This window comes from Protopterus annectens, chromosome 2.part1 (genome assembly GCF_019279795.1).
Source record: "Protopterus annectens isolate FY-2018-M chromosome 2.part1, PAN1.0, whole genome shotgun sequence".
NCBI lineage: Eukaryota > Metazoa > Chordata > Ceratodontiformes > Protopteridae > Protopterus > Protopterus annectens.
The window spans coordinates 627,101,060-627,115,196 of NC_056729.1; positions in this window are offsets into that span (position 1 = coordinate 627,101,060).

A 14,137-nucleotide genomic window follows, 5' to 3' on the forward strand; every position below is an offset into this window, starting at 1 on the left:
TCATTAAGTATTTCCTACTGGATAATGATATAACGTGGATATTAACTGTAGATTACTGTGTGTATAGGACATGTCATTGAGGGCTGCTATCATATAGTAATGGCATACCTATCAGTGTCAGGCATCTATCTGTCAACACTGTCATCCTACTGCATAACCAGTTTGCTAGCTGATGTCTGTATGTCCTCTGTACAGATGTGCAGATGTTGAGACTCCATCTTGGCTGCTTACAGGCAATCTATGCTTGGGTGTCACTGACATGTCTGCCCAGCTGTTTTATGAATGCCACAGCTAAGAATCCACACCCTGTATGCACCACATGCCATGGATTCCTCAACTACACTACCACAGTCAACAGGACATGCTTAGGTACAGGTCTCCAAGACAGACACTGATCATGTTACGTAATACATGTTGCACACATGCCAACTGGAGCACCTCACTGGCCCTCTGCAAGAGGCAACAAGATGATTGGACGTTGCATGTAATTCTCAACCTGAGGATCACCCCCGTAGTATCTGTTGATAGATGGCCTGCTGGTGAATGGCAGGTGACATGATACCACTGTACACACATCCCCTACACTTCCCATCTCTCCATCGACAATATAATGGTACACAACGTAGAACACCTGCACCGATGGACCTCATACTGACAAATGTGTACATGTGCATTACTGAGAATAACAGTGTCTGTGTGTTTGTAGACCTGTAGTTGATAATACCCTGAGGCCCTTCACACCCACTGCACAGCCCATTGCCATAGTTAGATGTGGCTGCTGCTGTAATGGACATTTCATGTACCTTGTTACACTCTTCACCCTATGGGCTACCTGGAACTTGCAGTACCAGCACAACACTGTTGTAGAAATGGGTTGATAGGCATGGGATACCCTCTGAGTTCTGGCAAGTGTGTGTATGTGTGCAAGTGTGTATATTTGTAGGATACAGCATTCTGAGGCCACATTCTCCTAATACAATACACCTTGCCACACAGTATTAGGGATAGTGATGTTGCTGACCATAGGAGAGCCATGACAATGCATCACCCTACTATCCCTGTGGCATGTGCATTAGATGCATATCCCTGTAGTAGCACTCTTGAGATAGACATGGGGTTTTAATGCAGTCCTGGTCAATGTGTGATGGTGAGTATGTCACAGTATTATCATGGGTTTCAGTGCATACAATATCCACTGTGGGATGTGGGTGCTGGGTATAATGTCTTTACACCATGGTACCCCCAGTACATGTCAGTTCCACTGCATGGGGACCACTGTCACCATAAACTATACAGGTAACTGATAATATCTAGCCCAGTGATGCATATGCTGTGTGCAACTTATCTGTAACAGAATGGACACACTGACAAGGTAGTTAGCACTGATAAGCCCAGGTCTCTCAGATGTGTGTATGACTGTTATGTGTTTGTCAATGTGTATATGACAGTATGTCATACTATGTATTTTTCATAAACAATCAGTACAGCCCCATTATCATACTGCACAGTGCCTGGTGATGTTCTTCACTTAACATGTAACCTGGGACACACCTCATCCTAAAAGCTGTGTGGTGTGTGCAATTAAGGCCACACTCATCAGTAGCACTACATACCTAGGTAGGGGTTCTAGTCCCAGTGTTGCCAAGTAACAGTATGTGTGTATGTGATGGGATCTACTTCAGTTTGCAGAATATACATGTCCCAGGAGGTCATCTGTCTGAGAACTGCCTGGCAAATGCTAACATTTCACAGGTATCATCCTGTGGAAATTTCATTCCATCACAACTAGTAGTAGATGTGTAAATGCCCTCTTCCCCACTGTATAGGTGTACAGCAATACTGGGGTTGGTATATATATATATATATATATATATATATATATATATATATCTGGGTGTGGATCTTGCGGACACAACCACCATCATTGCAGTTACTGTTGAGTGTATCCCCCCGCTTACCTGGCTGTAATATTATACAGTTCATGTTAACAGGTTAAGTAGTTGTCAATCACACTATCTGTGGTTCTACAGCACCTCACACCCTCCAAAGGGTAGGGCTGTGCCACCCACACCAGCACACCTATGTTTACTGAATTGAGGATTGCACTACATTGGGGAATGAGACATATACCCTTCCACTACCATCATCAATGACATTAAGCTAGCAGACTGCATATTCCCCAATGTGTTGTTGTACCTATTCTGTCTTTGTGGAATTACATAGGCTAAAATGGGTTCCTTGCACAAGTACATACATGCATGTGTGCAGTACCCTCTGTGTATTTCATCAACACCAAAGCCTCTGTGTGTGTTATACCAAAACATGTGGTGTGTACCACCCAGTACACTTATCATTGTCCACTGTAGAAGGGTTGCTGACATCAGCCATCATGCACTCACCTGTATACACCCCCAGACCTATCAGCCATGTGGCACATGCAGTAACTGTTACACACACCTGTGACATGTGTTCAGCTGTACCCAGGATATGGCACAGTCAAGGTGTCACCACAGTGCCATACCCCTTGTAGAAAACAACAGCAGTCCAACATCCTGCTGACACATGGACACCTACAACACAAATGGAATACATTATGGAGACCACAGTCATTCAGTGTTAATAATAGCTATAATGCATCATGACTGGACAGCTACACTTCCAGACATGTAAGCATTAAACTTTAGTGCTGACAACATGTTACACAGCATTACGTTGGTACACCATAGTACAGTCACCCTGTGCATCAGAACCAACTTAGCCTGCCCCTGCATTGAAGTTATGGATGACAGGGATGTGGAAAAGGTATCATCATATGCACAGGTTGTGTTGTTGGTTTGCCAGAGACCTAGGCTGAGCCATACATTTGACATCATGTGTGTGTGAGGGGGTTTAATTATTAATTGGGCTGTTGTGATGTGGTGTGTGTGTGTTGGTATGGGGTTGCCCTATCTGTGTTGGCGATGTGTGTGTGTATGCATGCACACAGTTCTGACATGTGGCTGCCCTGTACAGGGGTTTGTTGGAAAGCTGCAGACCGTACCTGTCAGGGTGTGAAGTTCACCGTCTCCAGCCAATGACACAAGAACTGTGCCTGCCAGGGTTCCACGGGCACCACCAGATACAAGCCGAGATATGGTACTCATATGGTATTCTCCCCTGATGATGACATATGTCTGCTGGATTCAGGTCCCTCTTGGGACTGCCCAGGGCCATGTGCACGTGGCCTGCTGTGTTGTGGTGTGGACAGCACCCCCACTGCAGTGCTGGGACTGGTACTGCCACTATGGGAGCGGCTTTAACTTCTGGCATGTCTACGTCAACCTCCAGCTGTTTATGTTGCTGGCCTACATCTACATGGGCGTCGCACTACTCCCACCATATGCTCAATCACAGACATTCCACGGTTGAGGATTCCCACCATCTCACCCAACCATCTATCCATGACCTCTGCAAAATAACAGTTGGCACCTGCAAGATCACAGATGTTGTCAATAACAGGGTAGCCCTCAAACCCTGTCTGCTATACCGTTCCATACATGTCTGCACCTCCATGATGGCCTGAAACATGCGTCTGGTGGAACCAGATGTGGCACCTCTACCAGGGGCATGATGACCAGCAGCCCTCCTATGTGTGGTACCCCGCCAGACATCCGTCTATGGCTGCTGTGTCCAGACACATGCCCCATAGATACCACACTGTCCTGTCCCATGCCACCACCCACCAACTGTCCCTCATCTATGGCCACTGGTGATGGGGTATGCATAAGCAATGTGACTGTGTGCAGGGATGGGGTGGATAACTGTGGGATGTCAAACAATGGTGCAGCTTCAGCCCCTGACAACCCCGCCTGTGCCTCAACACACCTATCATCATTATCAGTGTCTGTATGGACACTAACATCAGTTTTCCTGCAAGAGGGACCCTGACCCACCTCGCCACCTGTGAGGGGAAAACAAGAAACGCATTTTAAGACCTGTATGTCATTGCTTAACAGTACACACACACTCACACACACACACACACACACACACACACACACACACACACACACACACACACACACTTACAGGTGAGGTTGCACAAAGATATTACACGCAGATCTCTCATTACCCATCTGTCAACATGCATGACACAAGGCACTCAACAACATGCAGTACAGCTATAGTGAATCCCTGTTACCAACATTATACATCTCTGTGATGCATAGCTTGTGTTAGTAAGTGATGCCCCTTTCCCTGGAACACACTGCACCCATGTGCACAGTATTGCTGTGCACCTGTTCAGCACCCTGACATGTACTGGGCACCATACCTTACAGGTGACACACCATTGCTGAATGTGTATATGTGTGTCAGTTATATTTGTTCTAATGCTCACAGCCCCGATGTGTTTTTCTGACACATACCTGGGATGATATCTGAACAGATGTCATTTCTGAATGCCTGATGTCTGATTTACAGATCTCATCATCAGCGGTGCATGTGTGGCTAATAAAATACAATTACACTGACAACCTTCAAACCTTACTGTGGCTATGGGGAGTGTACACACCCTTATTGACACGGCACCATCTTCCCTCATATGCCATGGGGCCACATTACTGCATATGTTAACATTACACAAACCTGATATGTGACATATGACCTGTGCAATCAAATGCAATATCAAATAAATGTGTTAGTTGTGCAGATGCTGCTTGAGATGCATACAATTTGTGGGTGCATATGTGTGCACACCCTTATCATGATGGTTTGTTGCACCAACTGTTAAGTGTACTACAGCAGTCACTATTCCTGGAAGGTGTATACTAGCATGGGTCATCTGCATTCACCAGTATTTGGTCACTCTGCCCTACAAATGTCCTCCAACTCTGCATTATTGCAAGGTCAACTCATGTGCACAGCCCTTGGAGGTCACACAGTGCTGTCACTATTACTGTGGAGTCAGGGTTATGTCTGCCACAATTCATGACCTTGACTGTGTGCAGATACAGCCATTCTTAGTGAGATTTGGATCTCTGCTTCAGTTCATTTTTGTGTTTCAGAATGACACCCCCTTCCCATCCCCAGCCTTTTTGCAGATGGGCTACACATGTGTCATTTTGCAGTGTCCCAAATTCTGAACACCATGTGTGCCAGCCTAGTCCCTGCTAATGAATGGCAAATAATCAGGTGTACACTGGCACCAGCAAGGTACATATGGGGATGGTGGGCCTGAGGTGGGGGTGAGGTGTTGGTTGTGCAGCACATGTATCTTAATTGATACTGTCTGTAGGTTTCCAACTTGGTCTTGGTACACCAGTACACATTGCAACACATGCCTTTGGGGGACTTTTGGTGTTATGCATATGCTACCTGTAGACAGTCCTGGCTGATGTTTCCTGTGGAACAACTGTCCCATCTGATTACCCTAACCCATGGGCCACACTTATGCAGAGTTCAGGTGATTGTTGACACAGGTACTGCACAGCCAGTACTTGCTAGACATTCCTGCAACGCATGTTACTAGGCAACCGGTATGACCTATTTGCAACATGTGTCGTCATTTATCTTGGATGGCCATCTGTTTATTTTCTACATTAATCTTGCCCCATACATCCTCACCATATACATGACTGTCTGCACTGTTTGCCATGGTATATGCAAAGTTGAGGAAAGGCTACACGTCCAACTCCTGCGTGCTACCTGGTGGGTATGGGATCCATTCCATGGCTTGTAAGATGTGTGCAAGCCACAGCTGCCTCTGTTGCAGGTAAGTGGGTACATGTGATGGGCAAATGTTATGGACAGCAGACTATTTCTTGGTGTGACATTGAGGACCTGTACTTGCTGGAAGGTCCATACTCATCAAGAGTGCATGCTGCCAGTACCTCAGAAGCTGCTTCCGCAATATGTTATTTGGAGTGTATGCCAACATATGCTTCCAGTGTTTGTTAAGGTATGTATTCCCTATATTTGCTGTACCAACATAAAATTCCATATTACACATTCATTGCTCATGTTAGGATCACATTACAGGTTGTAAGGGTTGTGGAATGCAGTATTGTGATATAACGTTGTGTAGAGCTGTAACAGTTGCCATTGTAAAAGTGGTATATACACTGTTGTAGCACTGTATAAGGGTGATGTGTCAGACATGTTCCTACTGTAGACCATTTGTCCCACCATTATGTTCATCTCTGTGCACACATCTTGCAATGACAGGTTGTTAGTTATTTTGCAGGACTTTTACATACCCTTCAGATACACCACCATGGTGACCACTGTGATGCAGTGCAGTTAACAGCAACAATAAGAGAGCATGTACAGCATGCATTATGGGTAGGTGTGCTAAATGTGTGCATAGAAAATACTATGGCCATAACATGGCCAGTGTATTGGCAAACCTGAACAAACACCATACTCACCAGCTTACAGGCTGCTGCCCCAGAGGTATACCAGAGGGACGTACATAGTTTTGTGAGAGATGTGATGTCAGTCTCCACACCTGTGGCATTGGTACAGGGTAGGAGCAGCATTACAGCACATCAACAGTACAAACCCACAATACTACAGATTATGCACATCTGTTTATTACTACAATGCAGCAACAGACTATATATATTTTATCTCACATATGCATGATTAAACTCTACAGATGCAGATGGATATGCAAAAGTGGTCTACTGATGTGCCCTGTGTCCTTACCTGCACACTCCTCATTCATTGTGTGGATAGCATCAACCTCCACAATGCTCTCCACATGATCTTGTGTTTGCGGGCAGGCAGGTGCCCCAAGGCTGGTGAGAAGCTCCTCAGCATGGGTCAGGGGGAGCTGGATGGCATGACCCCCCCAGTGGCTAGCTAGTCGCTCCTAACTGCAGCAGCACATTGACGGGCATGGCGGACTAGATCAGTGTGCACCGATGTCGGACCTGCTCATAACTGCAGTTATGCAGGCCAACATCGTTTACCCTGTGGACCAGATCATTCCACAGGGTGGTTCTCTCCTGCAGATCATGGGCTGTACATCTAAACAGGGTGCGGTAGTGCTGCACCAGGTGTTGTATGATCACCTCGTTCTCCTGGGGGGGAGTACACTGGCAATCAGTCTCATGACATGGTGCCTGAAAGACATAAAGAGGAAAAAATGGCTGAGGACCTCATACTGCAAGGATATAATAGTTGTTAATACACATCTCTGTCTTCCCCCCACCATATCTGCAACAACAATCTGATCACACAACTCAACGGGTATGTTTACAGCAAACCTACTGTTGGGACATATATCGTATTGTACAACAATTTGTGCAATTTGTTTGTAGTCATGTTCCATGTTGAAACACAATCACTGGTGGCCTGTTATGAACAATGTCATCTGCATGCCATTGTAAGGGCCACTATGGTAACATATATGCATGTGTTCTGTTTGCTATGTGACTGCTGCATATCTGGTGTTTGTATTAATGGGGATATCTATGCATGCTGTTAGACATAATCCTGGAATATGGGGACTATTATAACCCACATATGTTCTATAACTGTGACACAATAGTATGTTTGGGAAGACAGTTCCCAGAAGAACCACCTCTCCCACCTCATTTGGCCATGTTACCAGGCCACATCACATCTGGGACCCACCCTGTGACCTCATCATCTGCTGGTCCTGCACTAACTTCAGGTGGAACCACCTCAGGGGATGGTGTTCGCCCCCCCCCCCCCTCGGGAGCACACACAGACAGGATCCTGTCACCCGGAGTCAGGTCCAGGGTCTGGTGCTTAAGGAGCTCCACAGAGACTTGGGGGATGTGCTACACCACCATGAGGCCTTCAGTACACAACCACAAGGTCCGCATGTTCCTCCTGCTCAGCCCCCAGCCCAGTCACCTTCAGGCCCTGAAGGTGCAGTTGTGACTGCCCAAGGGTGGGGACCTTGGTCCCATTGTTTCCATATAGGGGCTCACGGGCTTCCACATTCGAAACACCACTTCCTATCCAAGGTGTTTACCCAACACATGTGTCATATACCACCACTGTATGCTGTCTTGTCTGTCTTCCAACCCAACCTTCCTCCCCAAATATACCTACTATCCTTCCCCAACATACCAGTCATACCTTCACAAACAAGGGCAATGTGTTCCCAACATGGATTTCACATCAGACATAACTGTCCATTTTGCACCCACTTATTACTGTATATATAAATATATATATATATATATATATATATATATATATATGTGTGTGTGTGTGTGTGTGTGTGTGTGTGTGTGTGTGTGTGTGTGTGTGTGTGTGTGTGTGTGAATAGGTATGTGTGATGTTCTCTCACATATATTGTGCAGCACTGTCATTCAACAGTAGGGGGAAATGTATATATATATATATATATATATATATATATATATATATATATATATATATATATACACACACACACACACACACACACACACACACACACACACACACACACACACACACACACATGTGTAGATATATATTTTGAGTTGTATATCCATGCATGCTGTTAGATGCAATCCTGAAATGTGTGGACTATTACAACCCACATATGTTCTATAACTGCGATACAATAGCATGTTTGGGAAGACAGTTCCCAGCAGAACCATGTGTCTTTATATCTGTAGGCATACATGTGTGTATATATATATATATATATATATATATATATATATATATATATATATATATATATATATATATAAATATATATGGGGTGCATTCAAACATCAGGTCCACACTCTCTAACTCTCCTTCATCCACAGCTGCACTGTTCTGTCTTGCTACAACACAGACAGGTGTCACATGTGGACACAGCCTAACATTAGGGGGTATATATAGGGACAGATTGCAGATAAGCCTATTACACACCAATGATGCATGCACATTTGTGCATGCTACATTACATGTTAACATGACTGTCCAGCAAGTGGTGGGGTCTGAAACTCATGTGTCTATCATAATGGCATTCCTTCCACCACCAGCTATTTGCCACACTAATATACATGTCTTGAGGTACAGAACACACCTCATGGCTTACATCTTGTCATTCAATGCTGATCTGCACAGTTGACAGGTATGGCCCACTGCCCACAGGGCCAGACACTATGTCCATAGCAGTTGTTCAGCAGGACATCATTACAACAACAACATCTATCCCATTATTATAGGCCAAGTAATACATTCAATTACATGCATATGTGTTTCACATGCCTGCTGTAGTATTGTCCTCTCTTCTGAGTATACTGTTTTGTGCCCCCTTAGTTATGTAGTGTTATTTTGTAGTTTTAGTTGGTTTAGATATTTTTTTCCTGTTTGTTTGTGTTTTCTCTCTCTCTTTCTCCCTCCACTACAGGGATTGGGCTGCTTTGAATAGATTGCACCATGGCTTTTGCAGGTGATGCATATGATCAGGTGATGGAGTCTGCACCAACCAGTGTTCACCACTTGCTACTTGCATGCAGCCAGCTGTGTAGTACTTCCAATTTCCATTGTCATGGCAACCCACTACTATTAATTACTAGATCATGTGGGCATTGTCCATTTACCTTTCGTGTATGGAAGACATCTTTCCTGTGTGTAGGCAGCAGTGTTACAAACAGCAGGTAGCAATACCTCTTACAAAAGGACTTGCAGACACAGGCCAACTACATATTTGTATAAGGTTCCAGATCAACGGACATTGTGAGCAGTGTTGCTATATTCATTGTATACCGCTAGTTTTACAGGGTTTGTGTGTACATGCTAATTTAGCATGAAATGCAGTCTGTCTGCGTAGCTCTCAGCTTTGGGCCTATCCACATGATGGCCAGAGGATTGGCTGTTATGTTTTGTCTGTTCACCGCACAGGTCTTGTCTCTGATATATCAGTGGCATTCTGTCTGTTGAGTGCTATCAGTACATGAATGTGTTTCTGACTTCATATTCTTGAATAAGGGTATGTTGCAACCAATCCTGTAACACCAGCAATGTTCACAGTGTATAACAACAATATTGTAAATATGGCCCTGGGTTCCAGCCTCTGTCCTCCACCTATATACCAGGTTTTGTCCATATGTCATGCAGTAAGGTTGTAAGGAATGGCCTATCATTATGTAGTGCTGGCATTCCTGCCATCATTCCAGTGATGTTGTGGGCCCCCAAACATATTGTGGGGAAGGGTCCATATATATGTGGGCTACAGCTGGGCAAAACATGTGTGTTCTTGTACAGTCCAGAGGTCAGTGTATGTAACACTGTCATATGCCCTTGTAAGTCATTCTATGAGGGAGGGGTATGCACCATTTATAACCTTGGCTGTTACATGTGAGAGATATCAGTAATAAGACACCTTAAGGTATATGGCTGTACATTTTCATATATTTCACTTTGGGAACAGTGGTGGTCTAGTGCTTACTGTCTTACAGACAGTTCTGTTTGTCAGTGTGATAGTGATGTTTAAGTTAAACATTATGTAACAGCTACATTTTCATTGTGACAACTTAATTCTATTCCCTCTATGGGGTTGAGTACAGAGTGTAAATGGAGGCTGGTGAACTACATCTGTAATTAATTAGTGTTGATTGATTCTTATCTTCCAGGCCAGTGTTTCTTTACTGTTGTACTACTTGAAGGCCTTGGCCTGGACAGCAACATATGTTATGCTTTCAGAATACGGCATGAAATGTTTTGCTAGAGAGTTGCATTACTCATTTAGTATGTATTTCAAACACCTGACTGCTATATGAAATGGCATATACAAATGAAATTGTACACAAATAAGCATTTCTATGTATGCAAACCTGTGTGTGGTGCCATATCCTTTGACTTTTCTGTGGGTATATGTTTCATGCAATAATTGTCTTTTGTATGAAAGAATCAAACACTGTCCATTTTAAAAGGTGGCAACTGTAGGAATACTGGCTGTTCAATATGCTGTGAGCCCTCTAAATATGTATCATCCTATACATATCTATACGTAGTAATATATGTATATGTGTATGTATGTGTATATACATATATATATATATATATATATATATATATATATATATATATATATATAAATATATATATATATATATATATATATATATATAGATATGCGCATATGTGTGTGTGTGTGTGTGTGTGTGTGTGTGTATGTATCATTGGAATGTTTACTGCTTGCACATTGTACATTCCCTATGGTATACAGACTGTTCTGCATGATATGTTATTGATACCATCCTGACATCATACAGTTGGGTTGGATTACTGTTAACTTTTTGTGGCTACGCTGTGTAGGGTCCTGAGTTAGAGACTTGCAAGTGTTTGTATTGTGTTGCAAGGCAGATCTGTTCGGCTGTGGAAGAGTGGATGATATCAATAATTAGAATAGGTACTTAATTTGGGCCACCCACCCCCATTAACGGTGCCTTTGGTCATATATGTATTTGTTGTGTTCTTTTATATATATATATATATATATATATATATATATATATATATATATATATATATAGATATATATATCTATCTCTATAGATATCTATCTATATATATATATATATATATATATATATATATATATATATATATATATATAAAGACACAGGTTCATAGGTTCATAGGTAGGTACTAGGCTATCTGCCCTAGGGCCTATTCAAACCTTGCCAAAAAGGTACCCTGGCTTTCGCCACCCAAGAAAATTGTTTTCCTGTGCCCCTGTCAAGTAGAGCCACAGAGGTGATCCCCGGTGTGAAATTCCTATTTCCCATCCAACCATCAAGATTTTTCTTTAAGAGTGCAAATGAGGAGCTTTGTTTGATATTGATAGGTAGTTTGTTCCAGAGTATGGGAAGTCTCTGGGACAGGAATCTATCCCTCCAGCATGTTCTGTTTATTGTGGTCCCTAGAGCATGTAGCTCGGAGGGATTGGGATTTCTTTATGTGGAGCATGTCTAACAGCTCTGGGTTTGGCATAGCTTTGTATGTTAAGCAGAGATTGCCTCTGAATAGGCGATATGCAACAAAGTAAAGCTGGAGTTTTTTGAGGCGGTCTGCGTAGGGCATCTGTTTGAGGCTAGTAATCCTCTTTGTGAAGTATTTCTGTGACCTTTCCTGATGTTGTAGATGTCTTGTGAGATACATACCATAAAAGGCGTTGTACTCTATAATGGGTCTAATGATTGATGAGTAGAGGGGAACAATGACCTCTTTTTCCTGCATGACAAACCATTTGTGATGAGGTGTGCCATGTAGAAGGATTTCCTGACTACTGTGGCAATGTGATTATCAAAGTAGAGACTACTGTCCACCTGTATCCCAAGGTCTCTTATCACACTTTCGGTGTTAAGTAGACTACCACCAATGTGGTAGCTCATGGGTACAGAGTTTTTACCAAAGGAGATGACAATGCACTTTTTGGTATTGAGCTTGAGGCCATGGCTTTGACACCAGGCATCTGTCTCAGTGAGGCCATTTTGTAGGATGTCCACATTGTTAGAAGTTTCAATTATGGCTCCTAGTTTGCAGTCATTAGCCAAAGATCTTCTCTGTTAGCCTGTACATCAGAAAGGTAGATACCATACAGGAGATGACCCATGACTGAACCCTGTGGTACTACACTTGTCACTAGTCTGAAGTCAGATTTGGAGTGTGCTACTTTCACAGTGTGGGTTATGTCAGTGATCGCTTGGCAACCCATCTTGTGACATAGGGATTTATACCTAGTTTAGTGAGTTTATCTATAATTCCAGAATGGGGGATGGTGTCAAAAGCATTGGCGAGATCTAGATAGGCTGTGTGAACCACCTTACCCTCGTCTACGGCTTTGGTGACTGCTTCAAACAAGTCAAAGTTTAGGAGACATGATCTGCCTTTTACAAACCCGAACTGGGTGGGGTCCAGAGTTTGGAGATTACCAATGTCTTTGTTTATAAGTTACATGATAATACATTCCATGGCCTTGCAGACCAGGCTCGTCAGGCTAATGGGGTGGTAGTTCCCGGTGTGCATGGTGGCTCTCCCTTTGTGGAGTGGGATAACCGTTGCTGTGCACCATTCAGCAGGCACAAAGGCTGAGGTGAGGCTATGATTGGACATGGTACTTAGGTGGGGTACCAGTGTGTTCTGTAGTTTGTGTAGAACACAGCCTGGGATATTGTCTGGTCCCATGGATGCTGTGTTCTTGGCTTTGGAGAGTGTGGTTTTTACCTGTACAGCCGTGATTACAGGAACTTTGCATTCTTCTGGCATAGAGATGGGCTCTTTAGGGGGTGAGAGGGGGGTAAAGTGAGCACTGAACCTATCTGCCAGGATGTTGGCAATATCAGTTGGTTCTGTATATTTAGTGCCATTGTGCTGTAACTCAGAGCAGATCCTGTGTGCTGCCATTGATATTCTTGACATAGCTATAGAATGCTTTGTGGTTGTCTTTAGAATCTGTGGCAATTTTATTTTCGTAACTAGCTTTGGAGGATTTTATCAGGGATCGCAGCTTCTTACTGAGGCTGACCAGGGAGCTCCTCCACTCATGGGATTTTACTCTCTTTTGCAACAGTTTCTTCCTTCTGTTGTACATTTTGTTTATGGCAGGGGACCACCTGATTGGCTTCCTTTTTTTGGAGGATAACATCTTGTATATACATATACATATATATATATATATATATATATATATATATATATATATATATAGTATATTTCTCTCTCTTTATAGATATATATATATATATATATATATATATATATATATATATATATATATATATATATATAAAATTCCTCTACTGTTAAATGATTGTGCTGGATGATATGTTTGAGAAAACATCACACTTATTTACATGTAAAATGGCTTAGTGGTAAATCACTTTGGCTATAATTTGCAGGGTCCTGGGCTTGAGACTTGCAAGGGTTGCTTATTTTGTTGCTGGGAAGAACAGGGGCTGTTGGAGACAGAGTGATTAGGGCACTTTAAAGCAGTAGTAAGCAGGTTTATGTGGTTTTGCATGGAGCTAAGTGATGCTTACGTGAGCTTAGCTTCACTTATGGCCACTTACAGCCACTTAAACCCGCAATATTTTCAAATAAAGAAAAGAAAAAAAGACATAGAAAAGTGTTGAAACTGGGGCAAGCAGGGGGACAAACAAGAGGACAAACTAGTAGGGATGTGCAGGAT